This window comes from Monodon monoceros, unplaced genomic scaffold (genome assembly GCF_005190385.1).
Source record: "Monodon monoceros isolate NGI ecotype Baffin Bay Population unplaced genomic scaffold, NGI_Narwhal_1 Super_Scaffold_7, whole genome shotgun sequence".
Taxonomy (NCBI): Eukaryota; Metazoa; Chordata; class Mammalia; order Artiodactyla; family Monodontidae; genus Monodon; species Monodon monoceros.
This window is the reverse complement of record NW_021703784.1, coordinates 5,050,555-5,065,267: the sequence shown is the minus strand read 5'-3', so window position 1 is coordinate 5,065,267 and position 14,713 is coordinate 5,050,555.

The window sequence follows — 14,713 nt, the reverse complement described above, 5'->3', positions numbered from 1 at the left end:
CAAAGGGAGGATTTTGATGATTCCGTTTAATTCACTAAAATCTTGTCGAGGGCCTTCCTTTAAAAGCCACAGCGCCAGGCACTTGGGGAAGTTACAACGTGAATAAAACATGGTCCCTGCCCTTCAAGAGTTTAATGCTTTGTAGGGGAGAAGACATCACAGACACAATAAGGCATAAATTTATGGGAAGTGTCGTGAATAAATGGAAGAAGAGGTTACTTCTGGCTGGAGGAATCGGGGGGCCTCATATGGATGGTGATGTATAGCTGGATGCTATCAGGAGGGTAGAATTACACTCACTCCCTTGAGTCTGCGGCTAGCTACTTGGAAACTAGCTGGTGGAAGGTGGGAAGTGGGTGAAGGAGAAGTAGCTTGGAGGCTGGAGAACAACAGTGAGTTTGGAGCACGTAGAGGACTCGAGGGGAGACACGTCGGTTTAAGAACAGACGTCTTGGCGGATAAAGCAGAAGAGGGGCAGGTGGGGACAAGATGGCAGAGGGAGGGGCTGTGCTTGGATTTGACCTTTATCCACGTTTCCATGGGAGTCACCTGGATCTAGGGGGAGGGGACGGACACTCAGAATGCAAGAGCCATGGGTCTCAAGGTTAAGACGATGCTGGAAGTTCTTCTTTGTTTTGTATTTCCTATCTTGAGGAATTTTGCCATGTTTTATCCAGACTTTTGTATTTACGTAATTGCTGCCTATTTTGACATCTCTAGCACATTTCTGACAAATATAAAATGTTTCCTCCTCTAAGACATGGTGGGGACACATCCTGGAAGCCCAAATCTCACACACAGAGTCTCACTCGTGTTCCTTGTAGAGCCCTGCCACTCATACCATTAAACGAGGAAGAAAAGGTGCCCAGAGGCTGCAGACTTGCCCTCATTTCTGTCTCTGCCGGGCTTTCTAGAAAAGGCACCAGCCTTCAGCCGTGCTCCGAGGCCTTCTCGCCCCTCAGAAAAGCTCCCAAGAATAAATAGATGTTAGTTCTGAAGCAAGTGCTACTTCAATACTCAGCAGAAATGTATTTTTCCACCTCCCAACCCTCGAGATACATAGAGCACGGCTGCAGGGGGTTCCCTTCAGATGAGCTCCCTATAACGCCCAGGACTGGATTGTCCTTCCCCTGAGAATGGACGCCTCCCCAGGGCCGTGTGCTTTGAACCCTGTGGGTCCCCATGTCTTCCATCAGCAGGCTGGAGTCTGGGTCCCTGGTCTCATGGTGGAGGGGTTGCTCTGTGACAGGTGTTACTCGGGACGAGCCCAAGAGAGAGGTGTGGCAGGGAGTGCTTGGGTAAAGGTAACACAGTAAGCCCCCTACATACGAACCTTCAGGTTAGAAACTTTCAAAGATGCGAACGTGTGTTCACATGTCCAATCACGTAAGTTAGTTCACGTGTCTGGCATACATTTTCACGTGCGTGCATCCTCTCCAAGTGGTTGTGCTTTTGTGTACTTTACTGTACAATACTGTGTAGAGTCCAGTATCTCTATTTCAAGCCCAGGATGTCCGGAAGCAAGCGTAAAAGCAGCGGTGATGTAGCTGGTACTACTGTACTTTTCAAGGTACTGTCCTGTAAGATTAAAAATGTTTTATTTTTTGTGTTTGTTTTTAATGTATTATTTGTGTGAAAAGTATTATAAACCTATTACAGTACGGTACTCTATAGCCGACTGTGTTAGTTGGGTACCTAGGCTAACTTTGTGGGACTTAACAAATGCGCTCTCAGAACAGGACTCGTTCATATGTAGGGGACTTACTGTAATCGCTTCTGATCTGCAGTTCAAGACACTTTGCTGTTTTGTCTTGTCTGTGTCTCTGTGAAGGAGGCAGAGATGTATCTTTCTAATCCTCATTTTAGAGAAGAGGACACAGAGGCCTTAGCAAGGTCAGTTCCCACAGGGCCTCAAATGCCCTTCCTAAAGGGACCCAGGATAGACTGGGGTTGAGACCAGGCTCAGTTCCTACGTGAACTCGGCTGGCCCCGTATTTTTGATCACTAGACACCAGACCAGCAATCTGAAAGTTGTACCCCCATCTCCTGGGGCAGCTGCCTTCTTGGAATGGAAAGAGAGGTTCATAGATTCGCAAACCTCCCACACTGAAAGGGAACCTAGAGGTCACCTCCTTGTTGCCCACATTTTCCAAGCTTCCTTCCTCAACCACTTCCACCCAGACTCTGCAGCCTGCCTGTAGTCTTCTTAAGAACCTGCCCCTTGGAGCCCAGCTCTGCAGAGGTGCCCTCCAACCAGCCCACGTGGGACAGGACCATCACCTCTGTCATTCTAGATGTGATGCTCTTCTTTATTACCCTGGGTATAACAAATAGAACATGGTCACAGTACGAAAAATCAGAGCAGGAATTAGGGGCGGGCTACCACACAGTATGTGCCGGGGACTTGCTCCTTTCAGTCTGCAGCTACTTACTTGGAAAAAGCCAGTTGGGATTGTAAAAATTATATTCTCTTTAATAACAATAATAATTCCACCAAGATTACACAAAGTACATTCAATACTTAAGAGTGCTGGGGTAGGGCTTCCCTGGTGGCGCAGTGGTTGAGAGTCCGCCTGCCGATGCAGGGGACACAGGTTCGTGCCCCGCTCCGGGAAGATCCCACATGCCGCGGAGCGGCTGGGCCCGTGAGCCATGGCCACTGAGCCTGCGCGTCCGGAGCCTGTGCTCCGCAACGGGAGAGGCCACAACAGTGAGAGGCCCACGTACCAAAAAAAAAACAAAACAAAACAGTGGTGGGGCTGGAGAGAGGAGGAGAGGAAGCCATTTTGGTCTGCGAAGTGATGCTCTTCTCAATGCCCCTCTGCACTCACAGGGTGATTACTGATGAGCTACAGCTGAATTTGTTTTGTCTTCAAATGGAAATAATCCATTCGTTCCCCCAGCCTGCACAGGAATGGCTCATTTGGGGTTGGCTTGCACAGACAATGAGCTCCGGGGAAGCAGAACTCAAATCCAAGACTAACTCCATGGCGCTGTGGAGGTGTAAATACCGAGCAAATCTCATCAACAGAATTCTCCCTCAGTGTCCTTCCTGTCTTTGAGGATCCAGGAACCGGGCAGAGAACACGGTAACCCTCAAGGAGGACCCCAGGCTCCCTCTCCCAGCGCCTGGGGGAGACGGCCCTGGGCTTGATGGTGAAATTGCAAACGCAGGTTATAGAGAGCGCCCTCTTTCTTGTTTTAAATTTCTTTCACATTTCTCTTCTTTTTGCAGTGTGTGCTTGTTTAAAGGGAGAATTCCTGGAAGAAAACAAGCCTGAGTAACTTACTCTAAGTTTAAAAGAATAAGCATATAAAAGTAAATCTTTGGAGATGATATCACTTATATGTGGAATCTAAAGAAAATGAACTTATTTACAAAACAGAAATAGAGTCACAGACATAGAAAACTAACATGGCTACCGAAGGGGAGGGGAGGGGGGGATAAATTAGGAGTATGCAATTACCATATACACACTACTGTATATAAAACAGGTAAACAACAAGGACCTACTGTATAGCACAGGGAACTATACTCAGTATGTTGTAATAACCTATAAGGGAAAAGAATCTGAAAGAGAACGTATATATGTATGTATATATATGTATACACACACATATATACATGTTAAATATATATAAAACTCAATCACTTTGCTGTACACCTGAAACTAACACATTAGTTTGTTAGTAAATTAACATACTTAGTAAATTAAGTAAATTAACTATACTTCAATTTTTAAAAATCATAAAAAATAAATAAATCTTTGGGAAAGGATGAAATATATAGGTCATCTTAACACTTGGGACAGAGAGGTTGTCTCGTGGACTGAAGTGGTGAGTACAAACAGGGCAGGAAGACAGCCCAAGAGGTCCGGGGGTGGCTTCACAGAAACCCTGCCCTGCATTCTGAAGCCTCACCACTTCCCTGGCTCCTGTCCCCAGGGGGCCGCAGGGAAGACAGGGTGAAGCCTCCAGGCTGTCCCCCTGGGCATCTCCACGAAGAATCCCAGACCCATCAGCGGCCAAGTCTTTGTCCCCTAACTCGTGCGGTCTCTGGGGTACTTTTCTTGCCGCTTTTATGCCTCAGCATGGCTTTCTCTCTCGCTGATTTGATGTTCCCAGGAAACAGGTTCCTCATCCCCCGAGTTCTCTGAGCTCCCAAGCTCCAAAGCTTGAAACCTTGTCCGAAGAACGAATGAACGACCGCAATGGAGTTCCCTCCCCTTTGCCGTGTACAGCCTGCGAACACAGGATGCCTGTTCCCCTGCAAAGCACCGGCATCCCACAAAAGACATTTACTTCTTGTAGTTCCCAGCTGGTACAGCCATCCTGTAGTTTTTCTTTGTTTGCTGCCCTGGCACCCAGTGGTGACATCATACCCACAGAGCACCCTATGTCCTCCTTCCCTCGGGACCACTCAGACACACAGGGGTCCCTATGCTGCGCCATGCTATGACCAAATAAGCAGAGGAGGCAATTTTCATTTGGGGCAGGGGTGGGGACTTCTGTTTGCTGGAAAGCTACCAAGACAGCCTTGCCAGGACCCAGCCACACATCCATGGGGCCTGAGCGAAGGACAGGGCTGAGCGGCCCCTGCCACACGGTGGTCATAATCGTGCCTCCACTCTGAAGACCAAGGGTGGCTCGCTGGTCATGTAGTCTGGCCGATGCTTTTATCTTAGAGCTACAATCCCTGTGGCAGCCAACAGATTCTCAGAGGACCACCCATAACTCCCTCAGGCATGCCCAGACGCACCGGAAGCCCACAGAGCAGGCAGGTCCAGCCAGGACAGCAGACCAGAGCAGGAAGGGATGGTTGATGCCTGCCCTGCATACTCGTCTGTTTGGGGAGCATGTGTGAGGTGGGGACATGGGTGGACGTAGGACCAGGGGGTGCTGCTGGGATCCTTTGGAAGGTAGAGGGGCGGGTGGCGGCAACACTGGCCCATGGTTTTGTAGAGTTTCAGTTCAGTGACTTGGACACTTTGTTCCAGATTCTCAGTTACTCACACGTGTCCCCATAAAATCAAAAGTCAAGACAAATAAGTTCACACGGTCCCACCAGTCACCCCTCTGTTCGCTGAATGCCCCGGGAGGTGAGGAGGGCTGGGCAGGGACCAGAGGGCCCTCGAGCCGGTACTTGGCAGGCACTTTGGTCCAGGCTCGCGTATTTATGGGGCTCAGCTTCTCGACTCGGGCATGCAAACCCAGGCTCTGGAAATTGCCAACTCCTACAGTGACGAAGCACAGGTGCCCCGGGCCAGTCCAGTGACCTTGAAGTTGATGCCTTTGCAGCCAAGTTAGCCGATGTGACAATCATCTCCTACCACAGCGACCAGCCCTGCACCTCATTGCTCAGAGATCCACCCACGAGGAATGCCCTGGGACAAATCGTCAGAACCCGCGGCGCCTACAGAACAAACCTCGACGCCCAGGCCCTCGCAGAATATTGAGAACTTGGATTCCAAAGAGCAGGTCTCACTGGCCTTCCAGCCTGGGTCCCTGCTGTCTCTCGGGCCCCTCAGTGACTTTGGGTGCAAGGTCATTAAGATTTCATTCATGGGGAGGAAACATGCTTTAGAATAAGGGCCTCAAGTTCAGGGCAACAGCCTCAGGGAGCTCGAGTTAGTAGGAAAAACACTGAACCTGCAGTCGGAAAACTCTGGGTTTGATGTCTGCCTTTGCGCCTTCGTGGCAGCGTCACATTGGGTTAGTTACATAACCTTTCTGAATCTCAGCTTTTTCATCTGAAAAAGGACAAATTACACTTGCCTTACACAGTACTGTGTGAAAGTGTCTTGTTATTGCTAAACGCTATATGAACATCACTTGCTGTTTTACCATTATGTGGAATACTAAGATCAAATAGAGCCAGAGACTAGGAATCCTGGGTTTAGTTCTAAGTCCTGCACCAATGAATGCACAGCAGAGGCCACGCCGTGCTCCCCAGACTGTGACGTGGGAATAGAGTCAGCTGTCTCCAGTGGCCCCGGGGGGCTGCGTGGGCTGTGGAATTGGAGGTGCTGGGTGGCTGGGACACTCTTTGGAGATCAGAGAGCACAGATAGGGCCTCACCTAGACTTGGGGACTATAATGCAGGGCCATTCTTACCTTCCTGTGAAAGAACCCCAAGAGTGAACTCTGCTCTTTAAAAGGGTCTCAGCACTGCCTATAAAACAACCATCACAGGAGCCTCTCTTTTTCTGTCTGGTCCTTTGCAAAGCACTTTTGTGAACATGACCTTATGTGATCACTTAAACGAGGGAAAGTAGCTGCAGAAGGAGGTGGGTGATGCTCCTGGCCTCCTGCCTCCGTGTCCGGTTAACAATCTTGTCCTTGTTACCCCAGGTGCCCTGGAGCAGAGGTGATATGGGCTATTCCCATCCCCACCCCCATCTGTGCAAGCCCCCTCCCGTCCTGACCTCACCCATCCTCCCTGACTCCCTCCCCAGGTCTCCTCCAGTTGTCGCCTGGAAATCCTCAGCGGAGGAGAAAGGGTCCACCTGCCACTCTCACCAACAGCTTTGGGGCTTGATTCCTTCCTTTACAAAAGGACACTGGGGCGAATAACAGCCAGGTTCTCTGGAGATAAGGGGAAGTGAATTCTCTGGGAACAACTGCCCAGTGGGTATTTTCTGATGTTGGGTATTTTCTGATGTCACTACAAAAGGAGGCAAGGTGGTCTTTTTCTGTGACCTCTAGAGCTCAACAGCGACGTTATATGATTCTTCAATCCCCCAGCAGGTGTGTCCATCCATCATCAGACAGATTTAGAGCATCTCATTCAGAACCTGCCATTTAATAAGTAACCATGTCCCCTGACCCAATACATTCTCGTATTACCAGAGCATCTGGGGAGGGTTTGAGCGGCCGTGGGCAGGGAGAGGGGAATACAGGTAGGAGAGAGTGTGAACTGCTCTAGAAAAATCCCAACCCCTTGGGATCTTCACGCAGAGAGTGAGTTAATGTATCTGAATTTAAAAACATCCCCAGGTGCACTGTGAATCAGGCACCTTCTAGGGAAGGGCAAGCCTCATTCAACAGACTTCAACATTCCAGTCCATTGAACATGACCTGCCTTCTTGTTCAATAGCCAAGACCAGTAATCACCCAGTCGATCTACAATTCATGCCCTTTGCCGGAGTCCAGGTTCACCTAGCAATGTTCCAATCACGCGCTGACCTCCCCTCTGGCGCCCCCTGTAGGGAGAGATGTGTTGACCTCATGTGGATTCTAGCTCCCAGCAGTTAGAGTGCTCACTGCAAATTAGAGTTTGCATTCTCGTCCAGACATTAGGAAGCTAGACCTGAACGGGTGTTGCTGGGAGATGGTTGTACTCAAAAATCAGGTGATTGATTGAACTTGCAAGGGAGTCTTGGCAAATGCTCTAAGCGATGTCACTTTCTGGGATCTCTTGGAAAACAGACGACTTGACCTCCATGGAGACACCCAAACATCACAGTTAGCTGTGTGCCCTTTATATATACGCTTGCATAACTATTTATTTATCTGCTGCCACAAGGGTAGGCATCCCTGTGGGCATGGAATATGGCCTTATTCATCACTGCACATCCAGAACTTGGCACAGGGTCTGCTGCAGAGCAAGGGGTCAACCAATGTCAGTAGAACAGATGGTTCAAAATGAATGAATGACTTGAGTATAAAGAGAGTGAATTAAAGAAACGCTTCTACTTTTGCTCTCATCTGAAACCTCAATAAAATAACAGTTTTTAAACAGGCATTAACCCTTAAAGGTAAAAAGAACCAGACGGGAGACAATAAAAACAACATTTTTGAAAACCAGAAAACAGATACATTCTATGCTTGGATAGGAAAAAACCAGGACCAGCACAACTGACACGTCAGAATCCCCAGAGGTGTAGCAGTTTGTAGCACAGTCTGCCTCTGGAGGTGGGGAATGAAGGAAGCGGTTAGAAGGAGGAAGATTGGTTGAGTCTGTCTAGGAAGGATCCTCTCCCTGACTCAGCCCAGGCAGGAAACCTCTCCCGGCCTCCCTGGCACAAGACTGGAGGTTTATTCTCTAGGGTAAAACAGAGGGCATCTGGATGGAGGGACGCACAGCACCATTAAGGATGGACTTTCATACCCTGAGAAAAAAAAGGCTAAGTAAACATACCCATCGCAGATGTCAAGGTCCCCAGATCTCGCCCCAACTTGATTACAGAGGCTGGCAGTCAGGACTTGACCCTCCAAGCAGGAGACTGAGAGAGTTTTTCCCGAGGAATCTGAATATCCCCAAAGGAAAATTACTATCAGGGGGTGCCTGCAGTGAAATGGTCCAGACAGAGCATCTTCCAGAGTGCCTGACATCTGTAAAGCCCCATCCTCGGGCCCAGGGCTTCCTCTTAGCAGGTTACCAGGTATCTGTGGAGCTAAAACAAACAGACATGAAAAATTGTCTTGGAGGAAACAGAGACTGCACAGGGGGAAGAAACCTTAAATGGAAAGGATGCTACCAAAATAATGAACCTTAAGAGAATAATAAAAGGAGATTCCTGGAAATTAAAATATGGTAGCAAAACCAAAAATCTCAGTGGAACGGTGGAAAGAAAAAGTTGAGGAAATCTACTGGAACATAGAGCAAAACACAAAGAGATGAAATTGGGAGAAGAAGATAAGGAAATGAGAGTTTTCTGAGTTCCAACATCTAAGTGACAGGAATTCCAGAGTGAGAGAATGAAGAAAATAGGAAAAAGGAAACCATCAAAGTAACACGGCAAGAGAATTTCCCAGAATGGAAGGCAATGATGAAAAGAGCTGCCTAGTGCCCAGCAACAGGTATAAATAGTCCCACACCAACCAGGTCCCATCACTGTGAAATTTCAGAACACTACGGACACACAGAGGGTCTCACTTGTTTTCAGAAAGTGAAAAGAGGACACGTAAAAGGATCAGGTATGGAACTGGCTCTGGACATCTCAACAACGTGATGGAAAGATGGAAGAAAATGAAGACACCCCTTTAACATTCTGAGGGAAAATGATTTCCAATTTAGAATTCTATACCTAGCCAAGCTGTCAATCAAATAGAGATATTCTCAGATAAGCAAAGTCTCAGAAAATTTACCTTGAATGCTCTCTTTCCCACAAAACAACTATAGAATGTGTTCCTCCAAAGTGAGGGAGCGAACCAAGGAACAAAAGTTCAGGAGACACAGGAAACAGAGGATGTGATACAGGAAGGGGGTGTGGAGGGAAAAGAGATGCCGGAGGCCAGCTGTGCATCGGCAGAGGGCAACCTATCCAGACCAAAGGGAGTGGATGGCTCCTGGGGAGATTCCTCTAAGAGATGAAGTAAATAAGACACATTACGTATCTGGACATCTTGAGAGGAGATTGAAACCGTAGGTGGAGAATTTTCCTTGAGACTGGTGATGAGAACAAATAGAACCAAGAAAATTAGTGACTCCACGGAAAACTAAAAGTTGTGCAGGAAAGAAAAAGTAATCTGGCTTACTGCATGGATCAGCTATGAGTAGAATTTTATAGACTTGATAACATTAAACCTGAATATTATCCAAGGAGAATGGCGATACCACTCCATTGGGAGAATGGAACACGGGAAGAGTGTGCACATGTGATAGGGATAGGGGAGGAAAAAGCTAAGTTCCATCTTCAGTGATAGCCTCTAAGAGCAAAGCATCTAAAAGTACGACGATAAACATAGTACTTAGACACAATGGGTAAAACCAAGGGGAAAAGATAACCAAACAGGAAAGATGGTAGCCTCTGGGGATTGAACGAAGGAGGAGGAGGAATTCTGACTGTTTCACATCAAACTAGTTAGAACAATGTGACGCTTTGACTAAAAGCATATGTTACTTTCATAAAACCAAAACTAAAGGTTAAGATAAGTGAATGAGTCAATAAGGTATTCTACCTACTGAGAAATCCTTTTCAGCCACTAGATGGTGCTATTGGCCACTTGTGGAAACTGCCAAAGCAAGGCCAGTGCTGGCTGGTCGGTAACGCTGTGGTGTTTTCCATAAAACAGAAGAAAGTGAGATTTGATCAATAAAGATAGGAAGGAAGTAAAGTTGTTTGTTTTCTTTTATCTTCAAATATTGTCCCTCTCATGGAGCAGGAAGGAAAGATTATTTGCTCCTAGTGTTGCAGTAACTGAAAACTGGAATCTGGTGACAAAATCCAGAGTCCTCAGGCTGTTGGGTTTCCCCTGCCTCCAGGCCCACAGGCGGTGACTTAATAAAATCAACCGTGCAGCCGATCGTGGTAAGTGTCTCCCTCGGGCACCTGGGCCCAGACTCAGGAATAAGAGGAAACTCAGGAACTCAGCTGTTGTTAGAAAAGCTGGAGCTACAGTTGTGCTACAGCCAGAATTCCATGAAAGTCCCTGAAAGGTGATCTGGTATCCTCTCCCAGCAGGTAGATGCTTATCTACTCGGGGAAGCAGAGGCACCGGCATGGCGATCAGGCATGAGCACGAGGCACATTTAGCATGACCTGCGAAGTTACTAGTGACATCTGGAAAGCCGGAGCAGTGGCTTTTACCCTCAGCTCTACTGTCCCTGATTTTTCTGGCTCTGCGGTCAGCAGGACCTGTGGGTACACGTTTCTTGCCCCCCTGCTGTGTTGAGCACAAGCCTTCATGAGATAAGTACCATTTAGTTAATATTTTATTGGAGATGGAATCCGGTACACTGCCCACTCTGAGGTCTTGCCACCCTCATTCTTTCAGGGTGGTGCCACCACACGGGTCATTCTTATCACAGCCCTCTGTCCCCTTCTGGACCCACCTCCTCCTCCCTCCCCCCAGGTGTGAGCATCTGGCCACTTCTCCTATCCCTCTCCGCCCTCCTCCAAACATCTAAACTGGCCTCAGAGTCCCAGTCTCCTCCTCTCCGTAGATGGCATCCCAAAGTCTACACCTCTGTCCCCGATTCCCTCAACCCCAGACGCCCACTCCCTCCTCTTCTCAGACAATTCCATGCGGGCGACGCGCCCAACCTTTGGTTAGCACATACTCTGCCTAAAATCACACTCAGCATCTCTGCTTTCCAAGTGCCCTGTTCCTCTTGCCTTTCGTATTCCCATCATCAGACATGCATGCTTTCAGTAAGCATTTGCTGAATAAAAGAGACGGTGCCAGACTCTGCGAATTTCACGGATTTGAAAAAGCAAGGCCGTCAGCCTCAGGGAACTTAGAGATTCCAGGTAGAGGAAAGAGACAGGAAACAGACGTCCCAGCACGCGCCGATCAGAGCCGTAGTGCGGGGACTAGAAGGGGCTCCATGCGCACAGGGGGAGCCCAGCCTCAGGGTCCCTGGGGATTCTGGGAAGCTTAGCCCAGCTCAGCAACAAGCCCAGCTCTACTCCTCCTCTCCCTGTTCACCGGGTGCTATCAGGCACTGGCGTCTGCCGGGTTTTCTCAGCTGTGCCTTCTCTCTCTCTTTCTCAAACCCCAGCGTGCGTGGGAATCACTCGGGGATCTTGTTAAAATGAAGCTTCTCTTTGAGCAGGACTAGGGCGGAGCCTGAGACTCTGCATTTCTTACAAGGGGCCCGAGACGGTGCTGACGCTGCTGGGCTGTGCACCACACTGTGCGTCCTCAGGGTCTGTCCCCCCCTGCCCTCGTCACCGCAGGGCAGCCCCAGTGCGTGGCCCACGAACGCGCCTCCTGCCTCTAATCCTAGACTGTGCCACGTGGGAGCCACCAGCCGTCCTGCTTATTTCAATGAAAACGGAATAAGATTTAAAATTCAGTTTGTTATCTGCAGCAGCCATATCTCAGCCTCCCTTCTTCCCCTGGGCCCCCCCTCCGCCCCAGCAGCACCCCCCCCCCCACTGTGGCTCCCTGAGTGCTTGCCTCCCCGAGGCTTTTTCAAACAAGCCCACTCCTCATGTTCCAGTGTTATTCTCTTCCTCATGCCCCACTTCTCTCTGCAGTCAGATGTCAGCCCCTCAGCTCCCTCTCCAAGCTGTGTTAGCATTATTATCAACTCTACACCACCATCCCATCAATTAGCACCTGGGAATTAAAATCCCAAGTTGTTAATTTTTCTGCTAACTTTTCTTGCACATAGGCTGACCCTCCCAATTAGACTGTCAGGCGTTTGAGATCAAAGCCCACCATTATACTTTTTGGTGCCCATCAGAGTGTCAAAAACATAGCAGACCTCAACTTATATGTGGTCAATAATCATTATTCAATATAGACATTCTATATATACAAACTGTATATATATGTGGGGAGCGGTCTCAGCGTAAAGAAACCATGAGGAAGAGAAGTGCCGCTGACTGAGACATATCTGCTGTTTATAGACGAGGTGATAAACAGGCACAACCAACGTATAAAGAATTCTCCTGACATGAAAAGAAATACTTAGAATATTTGTCTTAGAAGAGTTTTAGTTAGGACTTCAGAGTCCAACTCAACAAACTCTTTTAATTAATATTTTATCTGGCTCATTACCAGCCTCATAAATGCAAATGGAATTTCTATAAATAGGAGAAAAAATAATTTCCTGTGTGTCATATTCTGAAGAGAAAACTTTAATTGTGAATTCATCTCTTGCTCGATGAAGGAAGGTAAGAAGCAGGGGAGGGTGCACAGAGGCAGGGGTTCTGCGCGCTAATTACCAGTGATGACACACCTGAATTCCCCGCTGCTTTGGAGCCCCAGCCTCATCAATTTTCAATGAAAGATGTACTTATACCTTCCAGGCCCCCTGAGTAGTTCTTCAGTTGTGTCTCCCATGCTCCAATGTCCCCTGTGATCTTTGAAGGATTTGGACATGAAACAGTCAAGGCTCACCTAAATCTGCAAAAACCAGCCAAGAATAGAATCCTATTTCTCATTTTTCAGGTCTAGGCGGAGAACTAGGTTCTCCGCCTCCTGGTCCAAGGTCCATCACTGTGAGAATATTTACAAAATAACATTTTCTTACCCTACATTTTGCTTCACAATCAGCCAGGCTCCCTCCATCACGGCAGAAGAAATGCCATGGTCTTTATACTGAACCCAAAGGCAGCTGCCACCCCAAGACAGAGCACCTCCTGGGCTCAGTAGTTGCTTACAGCATGTGTCATGTGGTCCACAGACCTACACTGCCAAGGCCGCTCTGAGAACTAGGAAATGTAGGACTTGGGAATTTTCTTCCCAGAGTGATAACCCCTAAGATCAACCTGTGATGGATGAGCGGAAGACAGGCTACATCCCCGAAGGGGCCGAAGAGATTTCCTCGTTAGTCAGAACCATTGCAGCCTCACTGGATAAAGACCCTCTGCAGAGACAGGGGAGGGGCATCCAGGAGACCAACCCCGGCTGCTCTGAGCTCTATCCCTGGGGACGGTGCCTAGACGGTGGGCTGTGTGCACGCTGGTCCACGGCAAGAGGAGCCCCCAGGTTGCCACTGTGAGACTAAGCTGCTCGGTCGCTGCCGCATTACTGTGCATAGAGGAGAGGACAGGTTTGGTGCATCTTAGCCCCAGGGACAAGCATTTGTCATCTCCTCGTAATTAATAAACCAGTTTTCTTGTTTTTGACAATGTTCACTTGATAAATATTCACTGAGCACCTGTGCTAGGTGCTGAGGGCACAGCAGAGAACATGACAGCCAGGGTCCCTGCCCTGGCGGGCACTGGTTTCACACACCTCATCTGTTGTGCCTGCCCCTGAGGGGAGACAGGCTCGGGGATTAGGGCAGGGGTGTGGATCCCCAAAGGCTGTGCAACAGGCAGAGACAGGCCAGGAAGGGCCCCCCTGATGGACCAGTCCTCGGAGAAGCTTGCAGGCCCTGCCCAGACAGCAGCCCTCCCTTTGGAGGGGATGTGACGTTAGCAGCTGGCTTTCCTACAACTCACAGGAGTTACAGAATGAATGTAGGCACTCATCTTCCCCCAGGCAGGGAGGAACTCAAAAAGGGAGGGAAGGGAGGTGGCTGCTAGGCGATGGCTCTGCATCTGGATTGCTCCGGGCTTCTCCTCGGGGCAGAGAGGACCCTTCCTGCTATTCCTGCCCGGCCACAGGCCACATGCCTCCGGAAAGGACGGCCAAGGGTGAGCACAGAGCCTGGGAGCCGCAGGCTTGTTTCCTGTCTCTGGACCTGCTCCATCTCCAGCCCGTGAGTCAGGGCACACCAGACCCTCACTCCACCCATGGGAGCAAGGTCCGTGGGGCTGCGGATGCAGTGCCAAGACTGTGGCCCCTCCAACTTCCCAAGGAAAGCCTCTCACCTGCTGGGTTCCATCTAAGAAGCGCAACTAAATTTCGCCAACCGCCCCATCAACGCACGGCGGAGTGAATGAGCAAGGCTCTGATCCAAGATTTCTGCTCGCCTAGTTTCTTCCTTCTTTCGGTCTGCGGCACCGCACCCACTAAACACGCGTGCACACGCTCACACACGCGCACATGCGCGCGCGCACGGATCTCTGTCCTTGGCACCTGCACGACCAGAAGCAGCCCCGGCACCAGCAGCAGGTGTGGCAGGGAGGTGGCGGGAACCTGGGGGAGGGACGGAGGGGGCGAGGCCCGAGGGGAGGGGAGCGCAGAGCCGCCGGCCCCTCCCCCGGGGTGTCTCTCCGCCTTCCCCCTCGGATTCATTCAGAACTGACGGCGCCCCCATCACGTCGCACTGAACCCCCACCCGGCCCCGGCCCACCTCCCCACCGCTTCGCCCGTGTTCCTTTACATCGGTTATTACACATCAGTACACAGAGATTCATTGTTCTGG